Genomic DNA, 27,504 nt, shown 5'->3' on the forward strand with positions numbered 1-27,504 from the left:
GTTCCAAAAAGACATGGATAAGCGAGTTGTAGGTGAAGGAACTTGACTGGCCTGACCTCAACACTAAAGAACACCTTTGGGATAAATTAGAGCGGAGACTGCGAGCCAGGCCTTCTCATCCAACATCAGTGCCTGACCTCACAAATGCTCTTCTGGAAGAATGGTCAAACATTCCCATAGACACTCCTAAAACTTGTGGACAGCCCTCCCAGAAGAGTTGAAGCTGTTATAGCTGCAAAGGGTGGGCCAACTCAATATTGAACCCTACAGACTAAGACTGGGATGCCATTAAAGTTCATATGCATGTAAAGGCAGGCGTCCCAATACTTATGGTAATATAGTGTATGTATTCAACCTGGCTGCTTGGGCATTGTTTAGTATGTTTTCATCTACAACAATATGCCAACTCTCACTATAAGTTCAATAACATTCCTTCCTTGTTAGCTGAAAGGTAAAGTGGTTTTAAAGCCTGGGCATTTTTTACCCTAATGCATTCCCTGCATAAAGGTAAAAAATGGCCAAGTGTTTGTGTTGCCCCCTCTCGATCTCAATCCAACACTGTGCCCATCTGCAGCAGCTGTCTAATCTCTAAAGAGCACAGGTGTGCTCCAATAGCAAGTGGCTTGAGGCACAAAGAATAGAAGGATCCAAGGTTTCCAGCAGCAGGCCCCAGAAGAGGAGGTTTAGGGCCGCTGTGTGCAAAATGTTTGCAAGTATAGCATGTTTGTTATTTCAATTAAAGCGTTACTAAACCCACAACAGTAAAATCAGTCAGGATCCTATGGGTTTGTTTGTGGGCGCCGGACGCCAGAGGATCTAATTGGCTTCAAAAAAGGGTAGGCTCGGGGTGCAAAGCCCTTCACCCTGAGCCCACTCAGTTGTGTGATAATAGCAAATTAATATTCGCTATTGTCTTCCATATTCTCCTCCTGGCCAATCAGGAAGCAGGTCCTGAGACCTGATTGGCGGAGAGGAGAAGCAATCGTATTGACCGATGAGGAGAAGACGCAGGGGAAGCCGACTTGATGCTGAGGAGGAGGAGACGCAGGGTGAACCCAATGAGGAGGAGCGCTGCCTGCAACCTAGATAAGTGTGGGGCCGGTGGGCTGACGACCAAGCGAGTGCCGCCCCCCCCCCCCACAAAAAATGGCGCACCGGCCGCCACTGATTACATATGATCGTAAAGAAATCACAAAGGACTTGTTCATATATTGATGCCCCCCTTAGCTGCAACAGCAGCTGCATGGGATTGTACATATGCAAATAATTACACCCCTTGCCACATTCGTTAAGCAGTACCACCAGCAAATGTGACAGGGCCTGCACTGCAGCCACATTTAATGCAAACTGTTGCAGTACAGTGCTGCGGGCTTTGTAGGGTTAAAACAGGTGGTGAGGCGGTAGCTTATCAGCTCCCAGCCACCCTCCAAAATTATGGACAGTCTCGAGGCACCCCATTTAAAAATGTAAAAACTATTCTGATAGTTTTACATAATGCAGCAACATCCAGCCACATAGGACACCCAATGTTAAAGGTGATTTTTTTTCTCCAAAGCAAATACACTTTTGCAAACGTATGGACTAGTATTACAATGTTTCTCTTGTTCCTCAGTTTTTCTTCATAATGAGATCCCAAAGCTGATGGAGAGAGGCAAGGGGTGATATGCAGACAACTGACATCCTCTTTATCAACTGATGATGTCATTGGTTGTTAGGAGTTGGCAGCAAGAAGGTTGGCTTTGTAGATCTAAAAGGCAGGTTTCATCCACCCACTGGCTTTGTGCCAATTTGTTGTCATTTTGCCAAGCAACCCCTGAAAAAAAAACAAGGCACCCCAGAGTGCCTGGGTACCCTGGATGAAAAAGCCTGGGTTATTGAGGGATCAAAGGATTGTTTCCCTGCATACTTAAGTAGAACTGCCCCCAGTGGAGCTGCTGGTTGCACGTGTCCTTTTGTTTCCTAACTGTCCTAGACAAAACCTAATCTTGCCAAACACTTGGAGCTTAAATAGGCTTTAGTAAACAGGAAAAAAACAACAAAAATATATTGGGGACTTTTAAGGTGCCATCCTTAACTAGTAACACTAAACATTAATTTTCAATAAAAGATAAATCAAATTTATAGAGTCCCATCACAGGTGTCAAACACAAGGCCCGCAGGCCGAACCCGGCCCTCCAGGCCATTTTATGTGGCCCTCGCACCTCTCCTGCAGGTGCAGGAGAGCTCCAGCCCTCCTCTGGTCCTACTCTAGACCCTTACTTTCTGCTTTCAAGCAATGCATCCAGCTTCTTCCCAGCAGCAGCATAAGGAAAGGGGGGGGTGCACTGTGATGTAAGGGAGAGTGGGGGACTCAACTTCTGATGGTGGGGTGGCTCTTGACATCTAATGTAAAGGGGAGGGGATGCTCTGGACATCTAATCTTACAGATACAATCGGCCCTTTTGAGGGCAATCATAATGCTCATGCGGCCCACGATTAAATTGAGTTTGACACCCCTGAGTCACATGAATAAATATTTAAAAGGGATGTCACCCGACAGTGTTTCTATTCACCCGTGTGAATACTTTCAATATAAAGATGCTTCTATTGAATAATGTGTATTTCCATTACCTATTACATTCATGGAAATTTGTCACTGTCTACAGATTAGTTACAGTGATTTGTAAATGCAAAAAATAAAAATAAAGTTTATACGTAGATGCTCTGTGCAATGGAATTGCACAGAGCGGCTACAAACCTTTTGTTCTCGGGTCCCCTGCTGGCACTCCTGGCCCCTCCTCTTTGGCCAAGTACTGGCACATCCTGGGTTGGTGCAGTATCAAACACATCAGGTTGAGAAAAACTAACATTCATTGGTGTAGAGAGGATGAGAATATTGGAAATAAGACCACATAAAGTTACTGTATAGGACTGAGGCCTCGTACACACTACAGAGGAACTCGTCGTAAATGAAACATAGTTTTCCTCGACGAGTTCCTTGTCAGGCTTGTGGAGAAACTTGACAAGCTTTCTTTGCGTACACACTGTCAAGACCAAATCTCCTCGTTCTCAAACGCGGTGACGTACAACACATACAACGGCAGGGGAAGTTTGATTCCACTGGCACAACCCTTTTGCTAATCTCATGTTACTGCGTGTTAAGTAAAAGTTTGGTAAGAGACGATTTGCACTTTTCAGACTGTTACAGCGCGACAAATGTGCTATCTCCATTACAAACGCTACTTTTACCGAAGGTGCGCTCCCGTCTCATACTTTATTCTGAGCGTGCGCGGGTTTCATAGCATACACACAAACGTGTTTCTCGTCGAAAACCAGTCCGACGAGGAACACGACGAGGAAATTGAGTCTCCCGTCGAGGAAAAAGAGAACTTGTTCTCTTTTTTTCTCGTCGAGTTCCTCGACAGTTTTCTCGATGAAAAACATACACACGACCGTTTTCCTTGGCAAAAAAGCTCTGCCACCAAGTTTCTTGATGGATTCTGTCGAGGAAAACGGTCATGTGTACGAGGCCTAAGATTTGCCTTCATCCTAAGCAATCATTCATTCCATATGGTCCTCCTTCACAGGCTCTTCCAGCTATTTTGACATATAGTGGGGATTTTAATTTGTGTGGCAATTGTCTTGTGGGCCTCCCTTGCTTTTCTGCATGTTCAGTACTGCAGGATCCCCTGTGGAGCGCATGGTTTATATTTAGATAATTCAAAGGGTCAAGGGAGTTGGGGTGAGTTTGAACAAAAACAGTTCATTTATAATCATCATTTTAAATCATGTGTGTAAGCTGGAGCAGCATGCTGAGAGTAGCAATGACTGAGAGTCATCACTTCTAGCCACTGGCTGAGCCATCAATGAACCCTTTCACCCAGTTCTAATTAGACGTGCACACTGAAATATTTTGTTTCGGAATTTCGTTTTCGTCCGTAAAATAAATTTATTTAGTTACTCCCGAAATTAGTTTTTATTTATTTTGTTTCGTTAAAAAATGCATTTGTCCAAAAATCCAAATTAGTTAAGGTCGAATCTGTCATTGAAGGCTTTTGGTCTCTGTCGAATGTTCTAAGAAGAATCGACGAAGCAGCTAAACTGTACGCAACAATCGCACTTTTCAGGTCGAATGTTCCGCCTACAAGCTATAGAAGAATTCTAATGTTGTATGACACTAGTAATAATTATATTTATAAATTATTATTACTAGTCAACCAACATTCAAATTCTTCTATAGCCTATGGGAAGAGCATTTGGCCCGGATATGTACGATTCTGGCGTTGTAGAGTTTAACTGCTTGTCGAATCTTCTTAGAACTTTCGACAGACACCATAAGCCTTCAATGACAGATTCAACGTTTGTATGTTTTTCGATGCTTCGTCGAATCTTCGTCGTTCATGTCAAATGGTCTACCCCAATACTGTCTCTATAATGTCGAATCTTTTCTCTCTATGTAGAATAATCTTGGACTAATAGAGTTAGGGTTAGGCACATTCGACCGCAGGTTCGATAGACACAGATTGCTATTGTCAGCGTCATGTCGAATCTCCTATCTTTATCGAACTGTTGTAGTAACGAAAATGAAAATAAAGCATTTTTTATGTCAGATCTTTCGGATTTCTGATTCTGTGCGTTTGTTTTCATTTGTTAAAGCGATAACGAAAATACCTGAAATTCGGACGAAAATGCATTCAGACGGAAACAAATGCACGTGTCTAGTTCTAATGCTTCCTTAATAGAATTTGGGGAAGCTTCAATAGCGAGCAGGAGGGCCAGGAGGCTGGTTGAATCTCTGGTGCCATAACAGGCACATTCAATGCTGTGAATTTTATTGCACCTCTTTCAGCACTTTCTAGAAAGTTGAAAGTTGCTTTGTGGTGGTAAATGTCTTCTTATGAGTTAATGTTCGTCTGTTGTAAGCACAGCATCTTGCACTAATCTCCAACGTGTAATATGTTCTTTCATGTACTTGAATCCCTGTGGAAACACTTTCTGGTTTAGCCCCTTGCCCTCGCTCCCGCAAGGTAAACATATTAGGGTTATTAGAATTTTTCTGTCAGATTTTATGGTGCATATCTGACAAGCATGTGGAGGAATCACCTTACTCCTACTTGAGGCCTTATTTGGTATACTATTACCTACTTGGCAGCTGGCAGAGGGAACTTGTCACCAGGCACATTTTCAGAACATTCAAGAACACATTGTAGAATTCTGCTTTTCCCACAAGCATGTCCCAGTCACATTCCAACTTTAAAAAACACTGACTCAACATAAAAAATCAAATAGTTTACTTATTTTGAGTATTCATAGATAATTATAAGATGGTCATTGATTATTATTTCTCCACAGTGTTTTATGAATTCCTAATCTTTAAAGTTAAACATCTGCCAAACATGTATGAAATACATATGTGAACCACTTTTCCTACTAAAGTGTTTGAAATTCTGCTCAGTCACATTTGTGAATCAGACCTCCATGCCAGACTATATAGGTAGGACCTTACATGTTTTCTCTAATGGAGTTAAAGGGACCCTGTCACTATATTAAAGTTTTCTTAATTGTGCTATACCTATAAAATAAGAGAATTAATACCTCTCCTGCTATTCCACACCAATATCCACTGCTCCGTTGAAAAAATGTCTCCCGAAATCAGCACGGAAGCCAACACTTCTTGGAGTGTCCTGCAGCTTTTTACAGGTCCCTGTTGCAGACCTCCTTATTATTACAGGACTAAGCAGGAGGAACCTGTGACAGCTGCAGGGGACCATAGATATCAACACTCCTGGAAATGTCAGTTTCCCATTGGATTTCAGAGAATAAGGCCTCATCAGTGAAGCAGTGTTGAGTCAAGCGGGCAGCTGAAAAATTTACAAAGGGATGCCTTACCTTGGTAGCTTTAGAGTGCAAAAGGGTCATTTTTTTTAAAACTCTTTTTATTGACGAATATGCAAAACAGGGGTACAATAAACATATCGCTCAACATGAAATACAAATTCCGTTCAGAGACATGGAAACAATATATACATAGTATAGCTTGGCAATCACAATCAAGGTCAGTAACAAATTACCTTCCTGAAATCTCTTTAAATGCAAACAAGTAGGCAGTGAACTACAAGCATGACAATCAAGACTGCAACTCAACGGTACACAGACTGTTTCTTAAGTAGTGGAGTAGTAAGAGAGGAGGGACACCAGGCATCCCATACTTTATTGTACTTCTTGGGGCAACCCCTATGTTGAAAGATAAGCTTTTTGTATGCTAATATTTGGTTAAACAGTTGCATCCACTTGTACAGATGGGGGAATAGATTGAATCCATTTGAGTGCTATAGCTTTGCTTAAAATAGTGTTTTCCCCAATATAATTGTGACATACCTTGGCCATTGTTCCTCACCCAGGATACCCAATAAGCATACCCTTGGGATACATTGGCACAGGTACAGATAGTATACTGGAAAGACCATCTGTTGCCAATATATGGCAATAACAGGGCATAACCATATGACATGTGCTAAATCAACACCTGAGCAAACACATCTAGTGCAATCCAGAGCATAGCTTGACGCCTGACCAGGGTTAAGTAGCATTGGCAAGTGGATCATTTTTAGAGAGCATGGTGCTGTCACTAAAGCAAAAGGAACAACAGCACAGCCGTGAGTTCATTTGTGTGCTCCTCTCTTGTATAAGCCACTTTCCCAAATGAAAACGACACTCAGTTCTGGAAAAAAAATTCCATCCTGCTGCTTCACATTTTCTTGTCACTATGGTCAAATATGGATGTTGATTTCACATCACTAACCATGAGAAAATGTAATCAGTGTACTGAAATCAAAAAATGTTAACAAATTCTACTGGTGTATGGCCAGCTTTACACAACAGTAAGGCCCCGTACACACGGTCGGTTTGGTCCGATGAGAATGAACCGAAGTTAATTTTCATCGTACCAAACCCACAGTGTGTATAGGCTATCGGTCTGGTTTCCTTCGGTCCAAAATTTCTAAACATGCTTCAAAACCGAACCGATGGACCGATGCCCCATCGGACCAAACCGATGGTTAGTACAGAAAAGCATTGGTTCAAAACCCGCGCATGCTTAGAATCAAGTCAACGCATGCTTGGAAGCATTGAACTTCGTTTTATTCAGCACGTCGTGTGTTTTACGTCACCGCGTTCTGGCCCAGATTGGATTTTGAACTGATGGTGTGTACACACATCAGGCCGTACAGCCACTTCAGAGGTGAACTGATAAAAACGGTCCGTCGGACCATTCTCATCGGTTTTGTCCGACCGTGTGTACGGGGCCTAAGGCACCATAGTTCCTATGGTTAGGAAGACCAAAAAGAAGAAGTACTGTTGAATTTGATGCTATGATGCTTAATCATAGCTGTCTATGATTACAGCAAAATTATTTGTACATTCTGCCGGATGCGGCCTATGATACAATATCTGTTTTTTGCAGGCAGCTCATGCAGTGTAAAATGTTCTTTACCTTTTAAGGGTGGAGAAGATTCTCACCATCATAATGTTACCTAGCACAGCAATAAATAAATAAATTTGTCACTCTCATGAATAACTTTAAAAAGGGTCAAGCCTATAAATGGCTAAGGAGGCCTAGAATACTATAACAAATGGGCCCCTTGCGTATAATTAAGCTTATATTTATTTATTACTATATACATTATGATGTATTTACTTTACATAGTAGTTTTGGGCACTTTTGTATTATTTGAAAACTTAGAGTGGTATAAGCTGAAATCTTTCTCTGTGGTGGTGGGTGTTTCCATATCATTATTTTGCTTTTTGATTGATTAACTGCAGAAGCTAAAAAAGTTCAGGTCAACATGACCTCACATATGCTCTTTTGAAGTCCCTGATCGAAAAGGCTGGCCTCATCACAAATCTGGAATTGGAATTCTGATTCAGAATTTATTTGCATTGTAATATGTCTTAAGAATGTTAACATTAAATGGTGCCCGTGGGAAATGTAATTGGTTGTTTCCTTGCTTTCAATCTTCTGACTGACAAGTTTAATGTTACTTTAATGTACACCTTTCAGAAGGTTCATAATTTTGTTGACTCTCTTAACCTCTGATTGGTAATGGTTTGATCCTAAGTCTGACCTGTCTCATTCTAGGAAGAATGCATGGTATGGATGTGAGTCCACATATTGCATTTTGTACCGCTTGTTTATCAAACACTGACTTCTTAACCACTTGCTGACCGCATATATACAGGAGCAAGAAAGGTGGGCTTTAATGCCCAGCCGCCGCACTTATGCGTCCACAGCATGGGGTTATGTGCTGAGAGCATGCTTACCAACAGTTCTCAGCAAGGATTTTTAATGGGAGCCAGGCTCCCAATCATGTTACTGCTGTGAGGATCAATCACGGCAGTCACATGATACAGCAGCCGTGTTAAGAGTTTTAATCATTAAGCAAGAATAAGCAAGAGTATAAATAACTCAGACTTTTTTTCGTTGTCAGAATACTTTGGTTAGGAAGATTTAAGCCTTCAGGAACGAGTTAGCGTTAGTGTTACTCGCATGTACTAGTTGCCTGGTTGTTAGGCCAGCCATACACAGAGTGAATTTATTTCCTGCAACCACGGGTTGCAGGAAATAAATTCTCTTGATTCCCCTACCAACACAGAGAGTGGTGTGGCAATCCCTCCTGCCAGGACATTGTCTTGGCTATAGCAGCTGCTAGAGATAATCGCAGGCAAAAACCGGCTTCCAGTTGATCAATCAATGAACTTGGTACATTCACTGCCTATACACGATTCGAATGTCGAAGGTTCCTCCTGAACCAGCCAAGATTCAAAATGTGTATGCCTTACTTTTAAGCATGGTCTGATCTCCTGTGCTGAACTTAATCAGTTAGCATTAATCCCAGCTTTTTCTGTGGAATGCAGAACACCTGTTATGGAGAGGAGGATAGGAGAGGGGTTCTGTAGTCCTTTCCTAGGGTGACAATTGTGCTCTTCACTAGATATAGTCCAGTGAGTGAGTGTTGTCACCCTAAGACAGGAAAAGTGTCACTGGTAGGATCACCAGGTGAAAATAAAGTAAAATAAGTCTGAAAAAATAATTTCAGACACAAAATCCAAGGACTAGTACGCTGCAGTATGTAAAAGTTTGTTCTTGTGTTTAGATACAAGTTAGGTATAGGTATTGGAGGGTAAGTTAAATTTTAAGGGTTAATTTGAAACGAAACCTGATCTGAAACAAATCTACAGGTTTAAAAAGTCAGAAATCTCTATCTGCATAATTCTTCTAGATCAGCAGCTAAACGTTGCAAGAGAATCTGCATGGATGGCAGAATGCTAGAACTTTATGGGTCACCTTGTAGCAATTTCTAGATTTGTTTCTTTATAGGTTTTTGTTAAAGGTGGCATATCTTTTTTTATTTTCAAATTTTTCATCGTTTATGGTCTTTTCACTATTGTGGTTATTTTGTGTTGACATTGCAGCTTTCAATTCAACCCTTTATAAATGAAAACTTAGATTAAACACAGTGCTGCAAAATGAAGGTCAATGTATTGCCAGTTTTTAAAAATAGCCCTACAATGTTATTCTCACTACGTGAATGTTCCCTTATTACATTTGCAGTAAAAATATAAATATGTAAAAATAGCATTTCCATTCCAGTCTTACAAAATCAATGGGTTTTCTTCTGAACTTAATTTGAATATATATGTTGGAACAATCTAATAAACTCCCCTAGGCTTCATTAATGGCTGTTGACATACATGAGTAAGATCCGGGAATTGATATCTGCCTGCTGTGTGTTACATTCCAGTAAGAAGAAAATGAGTGCTTCGAGGCTGCAACCAAGCTTACTCATGAGTAACGGGAAAAGCATTGTGACATGCAGATCTTCTCGTTATCCTCTATTTTCGTCTCTTTAATTAGAGAAATGCCTGGGTGTGCTGCATAGTGTAATAATTTCAACCAGTTCCCACTTTTTTTTTTTAACATGTAGTATTTTTATAAATCAATAATTTCATTAAATAATCATTCAATTATAGCAGACTTTTAATAATTAGTTTGCTGCCAATTCTTAGTTAAATAAACCATGATCTCTCAACCCATTGTTCAATAGGTAAACCTCTGTAATTTTTTTAAGATTCCACTAGCATCTGAAATGGGTATCCAGGCCAAACTCAAATCCACCCAATTCAGTCCTCTTATAAGCACCTGCCATTAACCATCTCTTAAACCCCACTGGAGAAAGGTTTATGTCTACCAATGAGGATGATGTGTTTAAGAAATAGAAACACTATGTAATCACGAGACGCAAATATTTGCCTTGTTTCTTAGTTAAACACTTTACTGCACTAAATTAGAAGAGCTCTTTAATGGTTTTAGCAAGAATATAGTGTGGTTATGTTGAGAATTGCTAGCACAGCATAGCTTGGAGGTGAATGGAGAACACTGTATCCCTGTGAGATCAAAGCATTTGTTTTCAGACTGTCCTACAAGCATTCTCCTTTCATCTCCATGGTATGCTAAAAAAATGTTTCCTAATAGCTTTGTGATTTTTAAGGAGACACATACAGCACTTTTTCAAAACATTTAGTGGCAAGTTTAAGTCAATTTAAAGTGCACTGTTTCTGTAAGTGCAGCCCATAACATTTGATCCTTTCCTTGTGTGATTATTGTAAACCGAATTCTTATAACTATAGATAACTGCAGTATGTGTGTAACAGACCCTCAAACATGAGTAGGTAAGGTCAAACCTTTCCCAAAAAGTTACCAGTGCTTAGATACTAAACGCTTATTGAAGGTTTACCTAAAACTATATAGTCTTATTAGAGTTCATTTATATGTACTGTACATACAGTATGTCAGTATTACCACCTTTTGTAACTTACTTTTTTAGAGAGAGAGAGAGTCATAGGGTTTTATTTACTGATTTTCCTTTCACACTATTGGGTATTCTTTACAACATAAAATTTCACCACAGTTACATTAAAATTATTATGTCAGAGTAAAAGATATACTAAAGGAAGACACCCTGCACCTCACCAGTGCCAGGACAAGGTCATCTAGAGCCAAGGGCAAACATGCCAATTTGTGCCCCCCCCCCTCAAAAAACCTATGATTAATTCCCCCACCACAAAATCAAGCACTAATCTGCATGGTTATGCCCTAGGCATAAATCCCCCTTTCTCCTATTACAAATCCACCCCCTGCTGAAATCCCCCTTCTAGTACAAATCAGCTATCTCTCACATTTCCCCTCCAAGCACAAATCCCCCCACCCCACGCACACAAATTTCCCCTTCTAGTACAAATCCCCCCCCCAATTATTCCTACTAGCACAAATCCCCTCTCCTACCATATTACATGTTCTAGCACAAATCCCCCCTCCTAGCAAAAATTAAAATTCTTACCCCCTGCCACGTTCCCAAATTCCCCTTCCCAGCACAAATCACCACTCCATGACTCCTTTTCAAAATTCCCCCTCCCATCACAAATCCCCACACCCCCAAATCACCACTCCTATCACACCTCCTAAATTTTCCCCTCCTAGAACAACTCTGCCAACATAATTTCTCTCCCCTCAATCTCTTTGTGGTGCTCCCACCTCACATAATGCTACAGTGCCTAGGGCAGCCTCCCCTCCTGCCCACCCTTTGTTACGGCACTGCAGCCACTGTAATTTTCTAAAAAAAACTGTAATGCAATATGGCTACCTAGAGTTGTTCTGTACACAGAGTGTGTACTTACTACGCCCCAGAAACATAATTTCCTGCTTGTATGATTGGCTCACAAATTTCCCCAGAAGTCTACATTAAGATACAAATCAGATTTCAGGCACCCTCTGCAACAAAAATTACATTTGGGTGAGATACTCCCAATAGGAACACATCTAAAGGGATGCAGGCCCAGTAGCGTTAATCATTAGAGCTCTGAAGCTGCACAGCTGACTAATTTGGAAACCACTTCCATTAGATCCATTTAGCACAGAGGGACAGAGGAACCAAAGGGATTTCTTCAGAAGGTAGGAATCTGCAACAAAGGTTGTTATAATCCTTGCAATGTACGTAGATCACAAAGAGGGGAATGTTTTTTTCTCAACAAAAGTAGAGTTACGCTTTAAGAGTCTAATGTAGGCTTCAATGCTGGGATGGAGTGGAGGTGGGGGACATAAAGTACAGTAGAGGTGAGAATAAGAGCTCTTTTCTTGCAGGTTAGCATCCTTCAGGATTTTTATATCTACCAGGTTAACATCTATCTAAGATCCATGTCTTCTTTTTCCTTTATTTATTGTGTTTCCATTGTAGTGCCTTTACATGCATTTTCATTTTTCTATTGGCCACCACAGTGCATGAAAATGCACAGACAAATGGACATGTCAGGTTATTTTTGCCCTTTTTGTCCCAATGGGGGAATTTACCTTTACTTTCTGTCCCATAGCCAAAACAGGAAATGAAAGGAGACCCCTGCAAATTAAGGGAATCTCTTGAGGACCCCAGGTATCGAGATTTAGTTTTTTTGTTTTTTATCTACTTTCACGCTCAATCATAATGGTAAACAGGACAAATAGAGAAGGTGAATCTCCCTAATAGAGGCAAAGGTAGCAATAAAAATTGACAGGTGTTCTATTCCCTCTCCACTCTGTCAAAAAACTACAAAAAAAAAGTTTTGCCTTTAGTTATATTTTAAGGATAACTGAGCTTCAACTGTTGTCAGTGACTGCAGTTTGGATTCTCTGCGATACAGATGCCTACTAAAGAGAATATTTACAAGTCCCTAACATGTCAATCAAACTAGTAATATTACAGTACAATGCTATAATCAAAATGGGCAATGGCAATCATGTAATAATTTGAGTCTTAGTAATAGTTATGTACAGCTGAATGACACAATTCAAAATGTCTGCTTAGCTGCTAGATGGTTACATCAAACATGCCGGAATATGAAATACCAAGTTATTGTCATTTTTTTAACATAAGAACAAACTGTTATAAAGGTACTTCTGGTAAGACAAGTATTAGCTGTTTTGCCAGATTAAGGATTTTTTAACACAGATAAAGCAAAGAGCTCATAAAGTATTTTGCCAGTTCCTTGTTCCACCTGAAATCTTGATGACTTGATTAGAAACAGTCTTGCAGTCTGTGGGTGGAAGACATTTATCTTTTTAAGAAAGTGTTGTTACTTTATGTATTTAATGAACAGACAGGTAACTCCTTATTGTTGGTCATAAATATTTTGAACATACCAGAAACCCTGAATTCACTACGAATACCTAATTTTCCCACTTGTCCTATATATATTTACAGAAGTTAGCCAAGTTATGTGTCTTAAAGGAATTTCTGCCTATGGTAGCCAAGTATCCTCTTTTTTTCTACTCCAAATCAGAGAAGCTTTTCACATTTTTCATGGTTGCTGAGCTACTCTGAATCACATAATGCTCTGCAGCTGATAAAGAATGTTTTATGGATATACAAAATGTCAACTGTTCATTTGTTTTATGTCTGCAGATCAGGAGCATAAATAGTTTTAGGATAAATTGAGGAATCAAAGAGAAGCTTTGTAGCTGGTAATTGTTCACCATGTGTAGTGACAGCTCTTTGTCTGTGTTTAGTTATCATCTGGCCAAAGTGTGGCTATCACATTACATTATACACTGTACAGTGATTTAAAAACTGTTATGTGCTTTAAAACTTAAAGTAAGGAAATACATTTTATACCTAGATGTGCAAATCATAACCAGCCCTGTTTGTTGACAACTTGGACCTGCCCCTTTCTTTCCCTGATTCTTCCTATTGGTCAGTGGGACTGCCATCACAGTTGTAGAAGAATTGGCATGGATTGGGGAGGGATAAGGCTGAAATTGACTTTGGAAATTAACTAAAGATGTGCAAAATAGAGTACCCCAGGTCCGGGGCTTCTAAGGCCGCGTACACACGGTCGGTCAAAACTGATGGAAACGGACTGAAGGACCATTTCATCGGTCCAAACCGATGGTGTGTGGGCCCCATCAGTCAGTTATCCTTCGGTCTAAAATTTTAGAACTTGCTTTAAAATTGAACCGATGGACGCCTAACCGATAGGTCAAAACCGACGGTTAGTATGCAAAAGCATTGGTTAAAAACCCGTGCAAGTCGACGCATGCTTGGAAGCATTGAACTTCATTTTTCTCAGCACGTCGTTGTGTTTTACGTCACCGCGTTGGACTCGATCGTTTTTTTAACTGATGGTGTGTAGGCACATCAGACCATCAGTCCACTTCATCGGATGGACCGACCGTGTGTACGCAGCCTGAGGCATTTTTGCAGATGTCTTATAATATGTGCAGGGACCACAAAAAAATTCATTTATTTTCTGCTCTAGATAATTGAGTTAAAGTTAAAGGCAAAACTTCTAACAGTGACCACATAAACAAAGAGGCAAACCTTCCCAACATTGACAGTATCAAAAAAAAGAAAAAACAAGTATAAATTCTGCCAACTACCAGTTGTAAAAAATTGCTATTATTGCCGTCCACATCCCTTTTTAGACAAGTTTAATTAAGGAGATTTTCCAGTAATAATGAAAGAATATAAGAATAATAAGAATTGGCATTATTATAGATAACAAGCCATAAGCAAACTAGTCACTGGGAGAGAAGCCCTGGGACAGTTTTCCAGCAAAATTATGTTATTTACTCTACTGGGTTTCTTTAAAATTAGTAATTAGGGTCTAAGTTCTTCCTTTTTTAAGGCCAGTCCAAGCTGTGGCATTACCTGGCCTACTTAAACTACTGATGTGGTTATCTGTTTTAGGGGAACTAACTGTCTGCAGAGCATCTCTGCATCCTTGAAGCCAGAACCAGGCTACGATGTCCTGTAAAGAGTTTGCAATAGCAGTCTGGTGATGCTGTTAAAGTGAAACCTTAAAGCTGAACTCCAGGAATGATATACTTTGCATACTTACATTGGGCCAAAAAGGCACAATATTAAGCTGGTCATACACCGTACAAATTACACTCAGTGGGTGGTGGTCCTTGATTGAAAAATAAAAGGAGCTGGGTAGAAAATTGACACCCGAAAAGTGTCTACATCCCGTCAGATCAGGTATTTTGATAGGATGAAGGAATCTGTGATTGTATGGATGAAGGAATTTGTGTATGTGTATGAACAGCTTTAATATGCCTGAGCTACTGGTCTTCTGGGTGCTGCGCAGAGCAATTGCCCTCCTGCATAGTAACCACAGGGTTTTGCTTGCTCGGCACAGCCGACATTCATTGAACGTTTTGCTCAATTAATGCAAAGCATGATTGTACAAAGTAGAGAGGAGGGTGCTGGTGATATCACGGTCTCCTCCATCTCATCCAGTTAGACAATGATTGCATTCATTGAGAAGAACAAACAGGCTTTCTCTAACTGACTGGTGGCCATGCTGAGTGAGCAACCCCCTGTGGTTACTATGCAGAGGGGTAGCTGCTTGGCACAGCACCCAAAAGACTGTGGCCATCACTGTTGTGCTACTTCAGTGATATACAGCTTTCACAGTCGCTTGTTTGTGCCAAGCTGGCCCAATGTAAGTGCAAAATATATCATCCCTGAAGTTCAAGTTCCTTGCTGCCGGAATGAAACAAAAGACAGTGAAAGCAAGACTTGTATTGTTAGTACTGCTAGTATTGTTTTATACTTAAAAAAAGGAAATTATGCAATTAAAAAGGTACTGAACTATAGAAACTGTGCCAAAAACCTAACATTTCCCCAATTACTTACTTACCGTGCCTTGTTCTGCTCTGTATCACTGTGTGGGCATGGCAATTCTGGTAGAGGCAGGTCTTCCGGCAAGTTAGCTCTGGTAAAGGAGAACAGTAAACGGCACAGTAAACTAGCAGTAAGATGCAACAATGCTGTAGATCTTTCACTGCGGACATACAGTTTTGAGACTGTATGCCCCAGAGTGCCTAGGTATCCTCATGTACGAGGAAGTGTACTGCTAATTTTCAGGTGGAATTCCAGGCAAAAGGTAAACATTTCAGGGTATTACTTAGGCACAATTAACACTTCTTGATCTTCCCTATATTATAGCAAATCTTGATATTTTGAGTACTGGTTAACCTTAGTACTTTTTATGGAACAGAAGATCACTGGGTATTCAGAATAGGATTAGTATGACATTTCTGGAGCCCACACCTTTGGAAAAAAAAATGACCTATATTTCTATTCTCACAGACCCACTGATTCCCAAATTCAGCTATACTTATGAGCAAGCAGGCCCCAACCTTAAGGCTGGGTTCACACTGCTGCCGGAGGGGGTCCGGTGCATCCCAGTTCTCTGTTTTTAGGGAGGAATCAGGGCCGAATGAGGAAGAATGAGGAACAGACAGAAGAGAAGGGAAGGTAGAGGAAGGGAGGGTGGGGGGCAGGGGAAGGTTCCCTCATTTCAGGACAGTCCACCCAACGGTCACTACAACCAATGAAAGGTGTTCTTACCACACTTTACACAGGTGACATCATTACTATACAGATATATATATATATATATATATATATATATATATATATATATATATATATATATATATATATATATATCTGTATAGTAATGATGTATATATATATATATATATATATATATATGACATCTGCTATGCAGATGGGATAACTTTATGAGCATTATCACGTGTATTCATATAACTTCCCTGTGATTTTTCTTAAAGGTGCAGTTATCGTCCCATATGTTAATAAATCCCAAGATGATATGGGATATTTTTCACATTAAAGATGACATGCAATGTGGATATAGAAATTGATTTATCCTAGATAAAAAAATTGAAAATGATGACTTTCTGCAATGGAATTTAAACAAATGGTTACCAGGTGGTCTTTCCCATCCTAACATTTTTTTCATAAGAATCTCTCTTGAGCAGACTAATGGTTGAATATGTTGATGTTACATAACTGTTATGTAGTTTGGGTGTAAAGCAGAATATCTGTGGAATGTAGTATTAAAGAAAATGTGATCATTCAGTATGGATGGATGTTTCTGAGCAGGTTCACTTAGGTATACACAGAGCTGCCTACTGTTTAGTTCATCATCTTTCAATGTCCATCCCAAAGATAAATTGTATGAAGTGATAGATCAATGGTTCCCCAAGGTTTGTGATACAACTTGGATAGGATTGACCCATGCATAGTAAATATCAGTGAGTTATAGCTGTTTTTCCAGATAAAAACCTTCTTTATTTCTTTACTTATTTCGTAACTTGGAGGAGATTTAATTTATCTGAACAAAAGTTCCATCTCAGCTTCAGTTAAAATGTTTTTTTTTTTTATAGAAAAGAGAAGTCTGTGCCTCTGTTGGGGAGATTTTCCTTCACGTCCTGTCAAATCTCCCCAATGAATACACAGACAAAAACACATCGTTAGAGTGGGGAAGTATAATGCCCTGTACACACGATCGGAATTTCTGATGGCCTTAAATCCGATGGAATATTTTGTCGGAAATTCCGTTCAAGTTGTCTTGCATACACACTGTCAGACCAAATTCCGACCGTCCAAAACGCAGTGACGTAAAACACTACGACGAGCCGAGAAAAATTAAGTTCAATGCTTCCGAGCATGTGCCGACTTGATTCTGAGCATGCGTGGGTTTTTTCTCTGTCGGTGCTGCACACAGACAATAGGAATTTTCTATCGTTTTGTTTTCCATCGGAAAAAAGTAAAACATGTTCTATTTCTAAACACTGACGGAAAAAAGTCTGATGGGGCATTAAGATAAAACTTCTGCCTTTACAATCACTTTAAAATCTAATAGGAGCTTAAGACTTGGGAAGATACTTTGTTATATAAATCTTTATAAGTAAAATCTCTACCAATTGTGCCTATGTTATTGGCAGAGGCAGCAGTACCCATTTATCAGTTGTGCCAGTGTTCCTGGCTGGTTATTAGTGCCATAATTCAATTCATCATCTAATTTATTACTATATTTTTAGAAGGCCATGAGTTTGCTATAATACACCACAGTGACTGCATTTACCGTTATTTGAGAGCATATTCTTTTTCTAATTTAGCCTGTTTCTATAAATGAAATGCTGTACACATGTGAATGATTTATTATAATGCACACAGAAAGGGTTAATAAATTCAGTAGCGGCTGCCTGGAAGACTCTCCCAGGAAATTCCGGGCTGTTTATGGGCTTCTGAAATCTATTGTGTGCTTTGCAATAATGACCCTATGTGTTTCCTGCCTCCATTAAATATTGTACCTGAAGAAACAATTAGGGCCCAACTGGGGGCAGGTCAGGTCCCTCAGCCTCCCCCCTGCTGTAGATACATGGACCCGGGAGGGAACGGCTGGACTGAAATGTTTATTTCACAGTATCACGATAAAAGAGCTTTAATTGTATCTATGGAATGCATATTTACATTAGATGGAACTCAGTTTGTTTTCTTTCCGTATACTGAGACTAATGTTTTTTTGAAGTGTGAGCTGAAAGGAGCTGACATTACAATGCTGTAAATGCCACATATCATGTGTGTGATTAAACCATTTGTACGCACAGTCAGCTGCATGCTGCCAACCTTTTGACAGTGATCAGATAATTCTTCACAAAGCACCAGCAAATGGCACCAATTTCTTTTAGTTGTAGACTGGTTAACTATCTGGCTGGTACATTGTGCCATGAGGGGTTGTAAGGTGGCATACTGGAGCTGCTAGTAACAAAGTAAACAATGTTCCTGTTACACACTCATAAATGTGTCTTATTTAAACTTTATTATTAGACTGTAATTTATCAACTTTAAGCCCTGTACACACGGGCAAGAATCTCGTCAGGAAAAAAACATTGTTTTCTCTGACGAGATTCTTGGCAAGAATCTCTTGCCGCCCGAGTGTACAGACTCTCCTTTCAAAAGAACCGTGGTTCTCTTGAAAGGCAAGAACGCGGTGACGTCATCGCGTACGACGAGTATGCGCTCGTCACATTTGATGCTGTCGCCGCCATCTTGCTGCACCCTACCTATGCCTAGAAAGCTACCGCGCATGCGTCAAAGTCATTTCGAGCATGCGCGGGTTTCCACAGCGACAGGTAAGTATACACACACTCAGGTTTCTCGCCAGGAAAACTGCAGAGAATCTCATGACGAGAAAAATAGAGAACATGTTCTCTATTTTTCTCGTGTAGATTCTGGACAGTTTTCTTGTCGAGAAACCTGAAAGCCTCGTATACACGCTCGGTTTTCTCTGCAAGAAAGCTCTGCCAGCAGTTTTCTTGCTGGTTCTTGCCGAGTACACCGAGCGTGTGTACGAGGCTTCAGTGTAAAAAATGACCAATGAGTGCAAAATGCAGTACCCATTAATTGGCCAAAAATGAGTTGACACTATAGAACCCTGCCTCCTAATTTGACTGGCATGAGCAACTGCCTTTAGCTGATAGCCATTGCACTTTATATAAAAGCCAGTCCATTCAAAAGTAATAGTTATAGGTGGGACCTAGTATGTTGGGTGCACCACTGGCTTCCTATATATCTTGGGTACTCCAATAGGAACATCTTGCTGCCATAATTCCGGACTCTGTTCCTGCCCATCAGGAAGTTTTGAGTGTTCGCACCAACCCCCACATGTTCTTGCTTTTTTTGTTGTTACATTCTCCATTTTCTAAAATAAATAAAAATACAGAGGAAGAAGGAATTCCTCATGACAACAGTTGGTATATAGACCCAGGCACTGAAGCTATCACTTTAACAGAGTCTCTCAGGCCTCATTCCTATGACATACTTATGCATACACCTGCGTGAAGGACTGTCTATGGCTACATGGGATGCACAGGTGTTTTGTGCATCCACCTGAATTCAGTCCCATTAATATCGATGGCAATGTAGTGGCTGAACAAATACAGACACTGTTCCCAGCTTAACAGCCATGCAGGTGCTTGTCTGCACTCAGGGACATGCACCCACAACTGCGCAGTTATCAAATAGAGACCAGCATCTGGGTCTGTACAGTGGCTGTGTCCCAGTAGACAGTAATGGGACTACCTGCACACAGATGCGTGAAACACCTGTGCATCTTGTGTTGGCAAAGCTGGCCCTTCTTATGGATGTATGCATAATGTGAATAAGGCCTCAGATTTTATATATATATATATATATATATATATATATATATATATATATATATATATATATATAAAAGCAACTCTCAGGGGATTACATCAATCAAAAACGTGTCCCTTAGGGCTGGTTCATGGTGCAGTGTGGCTGAGATTAATGCAGTGATGATGCACTAAGTTCGGTGGATCCTACTGTTTCCTTTTTTGTTATAAAACTATTATTATTGTGATGTCACAGAAACATCTCATTTTCAGTTCAATTGCCTGCTGTGCAGTGTAGTGGTGTGAACCAGGCACATAGGAGGCATTTTGCTTTGTCCATGCGGTGGGAGTGTGCTGGAATAGCTGCTCAGTGCTTTCCCACCATATCTGGTGTGAACCAGTCCCTAAGGTACATGCACCCATTTATTTATATTTTTATATAGTTCATTGATTTAAATAGTAATGTATGCTGAAAAAAAATGGTCTTGATAATTAAAGTTCTGTAGAATGCTTCAGCTTTTTGTTGTCTTGGGTGATAGCAGATTGTGTCTCCATCCAACACAATGCTTTCACTTGCCTGTAATTGGATTTCCTAAGAATTTGTCTATTCTGTTTTATTTGAATCTACTAGGTCAGTATGTCACCACAATTCAGCCTTGTAAGGGCTACGGGTGTTTAGCAGAGTTGGAAATGATGGCAGAGTTTGTCATCGCTGAACTTGGAGAGATTTACAATGCCAGCATGTGAGTCGACTTGCTAGCAATTATACATAATAGACATAATAGTTTTAGAAGGAGCTGGTATAAAAAAATTGTAAAACTAAGTAGGCTGTTCTGAGACAAGGTTAATAAGCTTTAAAAATCAGATTGCACGGTTTTCAAAGTGACCTGTCATAAAAAACAGCTATACCTGCAGAAAAAAAGACAGAATACCTACTTTGTATGTTGCCTGTGCTGCCTGAAGTCCATTCCATTCAAGAGACATTACCTTCTGAAGTCCATTGCGAAAGTGATACTTTTGGGAATATCATTTACCTGGTCTCCAGTTGTCCTCACTGGTTCCCCTATCATTACAGTGGTGATATGGAGGTTGTTGGGAGGAACCAGTGAGTGCGCTGCAAAGGTTAGTATTCAGGCCCTTTTTTAGCAGGTAGGCCTGTTTTGTAATTTTCATGACACAATTGCATTAAAAACAACTGAGTGAGAGTGAGAATTTTCTTGTTAGTTTACAGTATGATACTGAACATCTCTCTTGTTGGATTTGTCATATTTATCATATTTAAATTGTTCATGTTATAAAAAAAAAAAAAAAAAAACTAGAAAGTTTATTCACAATATTCAAAGGATGCCAGCAACCGAGTCAAGGAAGTAGATGGTGACCATGGATAATGCCTAACAAATGTGTAAACATATACATAGCTCCCAACTGTCCCTGAATTTGTGTCCCTCTTTCCTCCTCATCTGTCCCTCATTTTGGTTTGCTCTATATAGTTGTATATAAAATGCATTATTTATCTTTCAAAAAGTGTTTCCCAGTACTAAACCTTTAATCCATTTTTTTAATTGCTGTATTTGTAAATTCCAAAAACCAATATAAAGAAATAGTAGTGGTAAAAAAAAACACTTTTGAGTTTAACTAATATATATTTTTGCTGTATAATTCTCCTTTAAGGGGGCATGGCAGGGTTTGTGTCCTATGCTTACATACTTTTGCCAATAGGTGTCCCTGGTTCTTATCTCAAAAGGTTGTGAGGTATGTACAGTATATACAGTAAATGTTCTGGGAGGTTTAAGGTACTTGAAGAATCTCAATCCACAGTCGTTTTTAAATAACTGTATTATTTGCAATCAAACAACCAGTTATTCAAGGTTCAATAAAGAGCTTGTGTACATTGTACATTATACATACTGTACATTTGATATGATAATGATAACAGAGTGTAGACATGTGAAGATTGGAGCTGAGAAGTGTACTGTATTACTTGTACACACAGTATATATTAAGTTATACGGAAGCTGGGTAAACTGGTCCCTATTCTATGCACTTTTTAAATGATATTGGCATTCATTTACTAACAACTGGGGAGTTCTAAATATGGTGCAGCTCTACATGGAAACCAATCAACTTCCATTTTTCTTATTTATTTTTTGTTAAAGCCTAATTGAAGAAGCTGAAGTTAGAAGCTGATTGGCTACTATGCACAAATGCACCAGCATTTGCACTCTCCAGTTTTAGGCAACCCCTATGTATTGAGATTCTTGAAGTACATTGATAGTCCTGAAACGTGTATATGTATATGTGTGTGTTTATATATATATATATATATATATATATATATATATATATATATATATATATATAGACACACACACATTTGGAGATTTTTGGGATGAAGTACTGAGCTGGTTGGTAAGAGCAAGTCCATAAATATTTTGTCCAAATGCCTAAACAGCTTTGTACTGGCCTTTTGGGCAGATGGAGAAATGGAAAATTGTCAGTATGAGCACTGCAATCTAGTTAAGACATAATACAAATTTATGTTACATATTACATAGAATGAATACCCATAACATTAACATAAAGAAATATATTTCTGAGGTTTGGTCTACTTTAACACTGAAATTGTGGTACAAGCCATAGAAATTCCTTCCAACTCCATAGTAAAAATATTGGTTTTCAATTGTTTGGGAGGATTCCAGGAGGTTGAACTAATTGTATCTCTTGGGAAGAAGGAAGATCTCTGCACCTGAATTCTCAACCACATCCATTCATAGCGTGTCAAAGTATGGCCATAGCCGAGCAGATGTCTCCGTAAGCAATGGTCGGTAAAACATCTGCTCACCCTCGAATGCTCCACTATGACGGTAAAACATCTGCTCACCTTTGAATGCTCCACTATGTGTCTTGCACCATGGTTATTAGGCACAAACAGAAGACATGTAGTTAATTTCTTGTTTTTTCTTAATGAGAATCGGGAAGGATGAAATAATTGCCTGAAATTTGTGTGCGGTAACAAATTCTTATCACTGCCATGGTTAGTCCTAAGTGGCCTAACCCTTACTTACTTTTACAGGTTGCAGGATAATGCTTTTGTTTTGGTAGCAGGATGAGATGCCCTTGATTAGTTTTGTAGTGCAGGCAGTAGGTAGCTGATGCAGAATCGGGAACTCTTCCTGCTGGAGACCCAGGAGATATAGATAATAAATGGTGATTCAACATATAATACAGAGAGTACTTATACTGAGTATGTTGGTGTGAAAGTGATGCTTGATTATCTTCAATCACAGTTTTCCTTCTGTGTGAGCTGACTTTCAATATACTGCATACGTAGAACACATTGCTAGTAAGTCACACAAACAACCGCTGCTCGTGACTCATTCTCTTATAAAACCCTGGATCACACAAACTGTATTCTTAATTAAAACCATACTGAAAAACATAAAAGTATGTTAATTATTTCATATGAAGCATGAACTATGACAAGTATTTATAGGGCTTTGTAGTTTGTAATACCTTAAATAATTACACAGTATTACATCACATATCAAGATATGTATGTAGTGTTTTTACTGTCAAAGCCAGACTTTACCCAGACAAGTCCGTTACAAATAACATCAATAAAAAAGCCGGTTTTGCGTTTTTATTTTAATTGTAGTTCTGGGTAATGTCTTACAGCCAAAATAGTGAAAATTTATCATATGAATGTTGATTTTACGTCATGATCTTTATTCTTAGCAGTTAACATGTGGTTTTAATATAATACTCATAGTGGTGAGCAAATCAATTTGAGAACAAGTTGACAATTTGTCATTAAAAAAAAATAACTCAACATTATTCATGTGTATGTACTTGCTATATATTCACATGATATCGTGTCCCAAATGCTTTCTCCATGTCCTTCGTGAACATCCATAATTTGACATTAATGTGGGGGAAAAGTGCACAAAAACGTAATACAAAATATTAACTGAAATTTAAAAAGTACTACATGCAAGTGTGATGGCATGAATCCCTGCTTAGATTTTTCACAGTCACAAGAAATCAGGTCAAGGAGAGCTGCTCAGCATTTTCCAGCACAATGGAATACAGCCTAAGGCCCCGTACACACGACCAGTTTCCTCGGCAGAATTCAGCTTCCGACCGAGTTTCTGGCTGAATTCTGCCGAGGAAACTGGTCATGTGTACAGTTTCGGCCGAGGAAGCCGACGAGGAGCTCGGCGAGGAAATAGAGAACATGTTCTCTATTTCCTCGTTGTTCTATGGGAGCTCTCGTCCCGCCGAGCTCCTCGGCGGCTTCAGTGCTGAACTGGCCGAGGAACTCGATGTGTTTGGCACGTCGAGTTCCTCGGCCGTGTGTACGAGGCTTCAGAAGTACATTGACCCTTCCAGAGCTACTGTTCTAGCTTTAGATATAAGGGACAGGGATAGAACATGTTAACACTCTCTTTGCCTTTATTTAGGAGATTCAGTCTCACTTTCTGTTGTCTCCGGGGGGAAATAAGTATGCACAAATATCTTATATATTTTATAGTTGTCATCAGAATTGGAATACAGGAGAAAACTTCCACTTGAGAGACCTACACTGGTGACAACTGTAGAAAGTGGCATTTCCTCTCACTTGCAAAGATGGCCTCTAATTTCCTGTGTTTCTGTGGCAGCAAGTATGGGGACAGGGATAACTGTTAAAACCCGTCAGATGTTCTTCTATACAAAACAAGACAAGAAGGTCCACTTTAACTATGGTATTTTGAAACAGCTGGTAGCAGAAGCTTTGTAAGGGTGGCCCATTGTAAAATAGGTCCAGTCACAAAGGGGTTTCCCACGTTGTTAAAATTAGGAAACCTCTTTAATAAAAAAGAAGAAACTGACATCAAACAGAATCAGCCATGTGTTCGTTGTTGTTGATGTTTTTGTTCTTCGTTTCCTCCCTATATTGTATTTTCGGGTATATTTTTACCAATAACCCATGAAAGTATCACTACATTGAAGCCTTCTCATGAAAGCAATACCTATCATAAAAGTACGTTGAGTTTGACACCATTAGTACATTTTCATTTGTCTCTTAATTTTATTGGGTTTAGTTCTGCTTTAAGATATGTTTTCAGGATAGTAGTTTTTTTGAGGATCTTCTGGACATTATTAGAGACGTTTATAAGATGGGGAGCATTACCATAACAGGTTTTACCTTATATTGACGATTTTGGAATACAGTAAAAGCTTGGATTGCGAGCATAATTTGTTGCGGAAACATGCTTGTAATCCGAATTTCCCCATTAGAAATGATGGAAACTCAAATGATTCCTTCCACAACCATTTATTTATAGGTCCTTCAGTATATAGACCATATAAAAAGATTATAGCAATGTGATAGGTTGTGTAACTATAAAATGTCCATCCACAAATGAAAGCCTCCAAAAGGGTATTAGAAGCAAAATCCAGCAAGAGCTACAGAGTATAAAACAGAAGAAAGGTGCCTCTAAGTGTAGCAAAATGCTTACATTTAAAGAGGCACTTCTGAGTATGCAGGTATCCGGGGTAAAGCTGTCAACATAGACCATCCTCTGCACCGCCGGCTCTCACAGCTGTCTGTCTGCAATCGTGACCGGGAAGACTACCCTGCAGTAGAACGATCTGAAAGCGATGCTTGAACCGCCTATTGAGCGCAGTGTGGAAGGGATGACGTTGATGGTGGTATGGACGATCTATGTGAACAGCTTTACCCAGGATGCCTGCATACTTAGATGTGCATCTCTATTAATCATCAACCATGTGAGTTGCTAAATGTTGTACCTTCATTAAATTTGTAACCATATTGCTTCACTTAGAGGCGCCTCTCTTCTCTTTTATACCCAGTTGTGACATGACATTACTCTTATATCAAGACATTGCTGGTATATCAAGTTAAAATGTATTTAAAAATGTTGCTTGTCTTGCAAAACGCTCTCAAACCAAGTTACTCTCAAACCAAGGTTTTACTGTACAAGGATGCTTACAATTATGTTTTGACCAGTATACTCAGTAATTCATCCATTGATCCATAACACAGACTTTAGTAAAAACAGGTGACAGATATATACATATTTATTCACATGTGCTCGTAGTGTGGCTTTGGTGCCTAAAATGTGCACAGATGTCCGTTTTGGCAGTAGATTATGGGCACATATCTGTCTCGGACCTCGTGCTATGAATAATATTGTCCAGGATATGCTACAGAAGAGAATAGTTATTTTTCAAGTTAGTGTTTTAAAGCGTACTTGGGTCTTCATCACCTGCACTAGTCCTTGAAGTCATTTACAGTATTTTTATATATATATAATGTATCCTGCCTGGCAGTATGATTATGTCAGATTTTTGCATCTCAAAGCGTTACAATTGTTTTGCATAGACATTTGGCATTTTATATTGTAGGCTAGTAATTCTTAGTAATAACACTCTTAAATCAGTCCAAACAAGAGTCTAGTAGACATCCCGGGTATGATAACGTTTGAAACATAAAATCATAAATTATAATATAATAAATAACTCTAAATAATTATAAAAAATACTATAATAATTATAATACAATTTATTTACGCACAATTCACTATTGCTCAATTCTGCAAGTGCTCTAATTTACTCTTGCTGTTTTCTAGCTGGTCTAAAACTACTTTTGACGTAAAGAGATGCTTTTTGGTTGCTATGGACATTCTCAAGTTTCCAGGCAGAAAGAAGAGTGTATATAATATAAACTGCATGCAGGGCACTGGACACAGCACTAGGGACAAAAGGGATGTACAATTATTTGATACAGTAATGTAATCTGTAAGGCCCTGTACACACGATACAACATGTCCGATGAAAACGGTCCGCGGACCGTTTTCATCAGACATGTCCGCTGGGAGATTTTGGTTCCGATGGCTGTAAACACCATCAAACCGAATATCCCCGCGGACAGACAGCGCAGTGACGTGGCGGTGACGTTGACGCCGCCATGTCACCAAACCAGGAAGTAAAATACTTCCACGCATGCGTCGAATCCATTCGACGCATGCGGGAGATTTCTGTCCGCTGGTTAGGTGTACTAACCAGCAGACATGTCGGACGGACGGGTTTCCAGCAGACAAGTTTAAAGCATGCTTTAAAACTTTTGTCTGCTGGAAACCTGTCTGCTAGGCTGTACACACGGTCGGATCTGTCCGGTCGTGTGTACAAGGCCAAAGATTACAGTGTACTGTATAAATTTTGCACTTTTTGAATTTGCCGCCGGGCTCTGCCCTGTGCGTTGCGAAGCTCGCAGGGAACGGAGCCCAGCACACAGAGGTATCGGGCGAAGAACAACCCGCAGAAACAGCAGGTGGACATCACAGGATCCTGAGGGTCAGCTCGCAAGTAGTTTTATATGCTCATCAGAGAAAATAAAATGATTAAGGCTTTGAATGGGTGGGTAAAAAATATCTAATAAAATATCTAATAATAAAAAGATATTATTAATGTTGTGCCTG

The 27,504-nt window shown here is 39.6% G+C and overlaps 1 protein-coding gene across 1 annotated transcript in view; it reads left to right on the forward strand.

The window, feature by feature from the left end:
* Positions 1-27,504, forward strand: part of LOC120913770 (vascular endothelial growth factor receptor kdr-like) — a 239,058-nt gene that overhangs the window by 42,989 nt on the left and 168,565 nt on the right. The window lies entirely within an intron of this gene.

The sequence above is a fragment of the Rana temporaria genome, chromosome 9, assembly GCF_905171775.1.
Source record: "Rana temporaria chromosome 9, aRanTem1.1, whole genome shotgun sequence".
Lineage (NCBI taxonomy): Eukaryota > Metazoa > Chordata > Amphibia > Anura > Ranidae > Rana > Rana temporaria.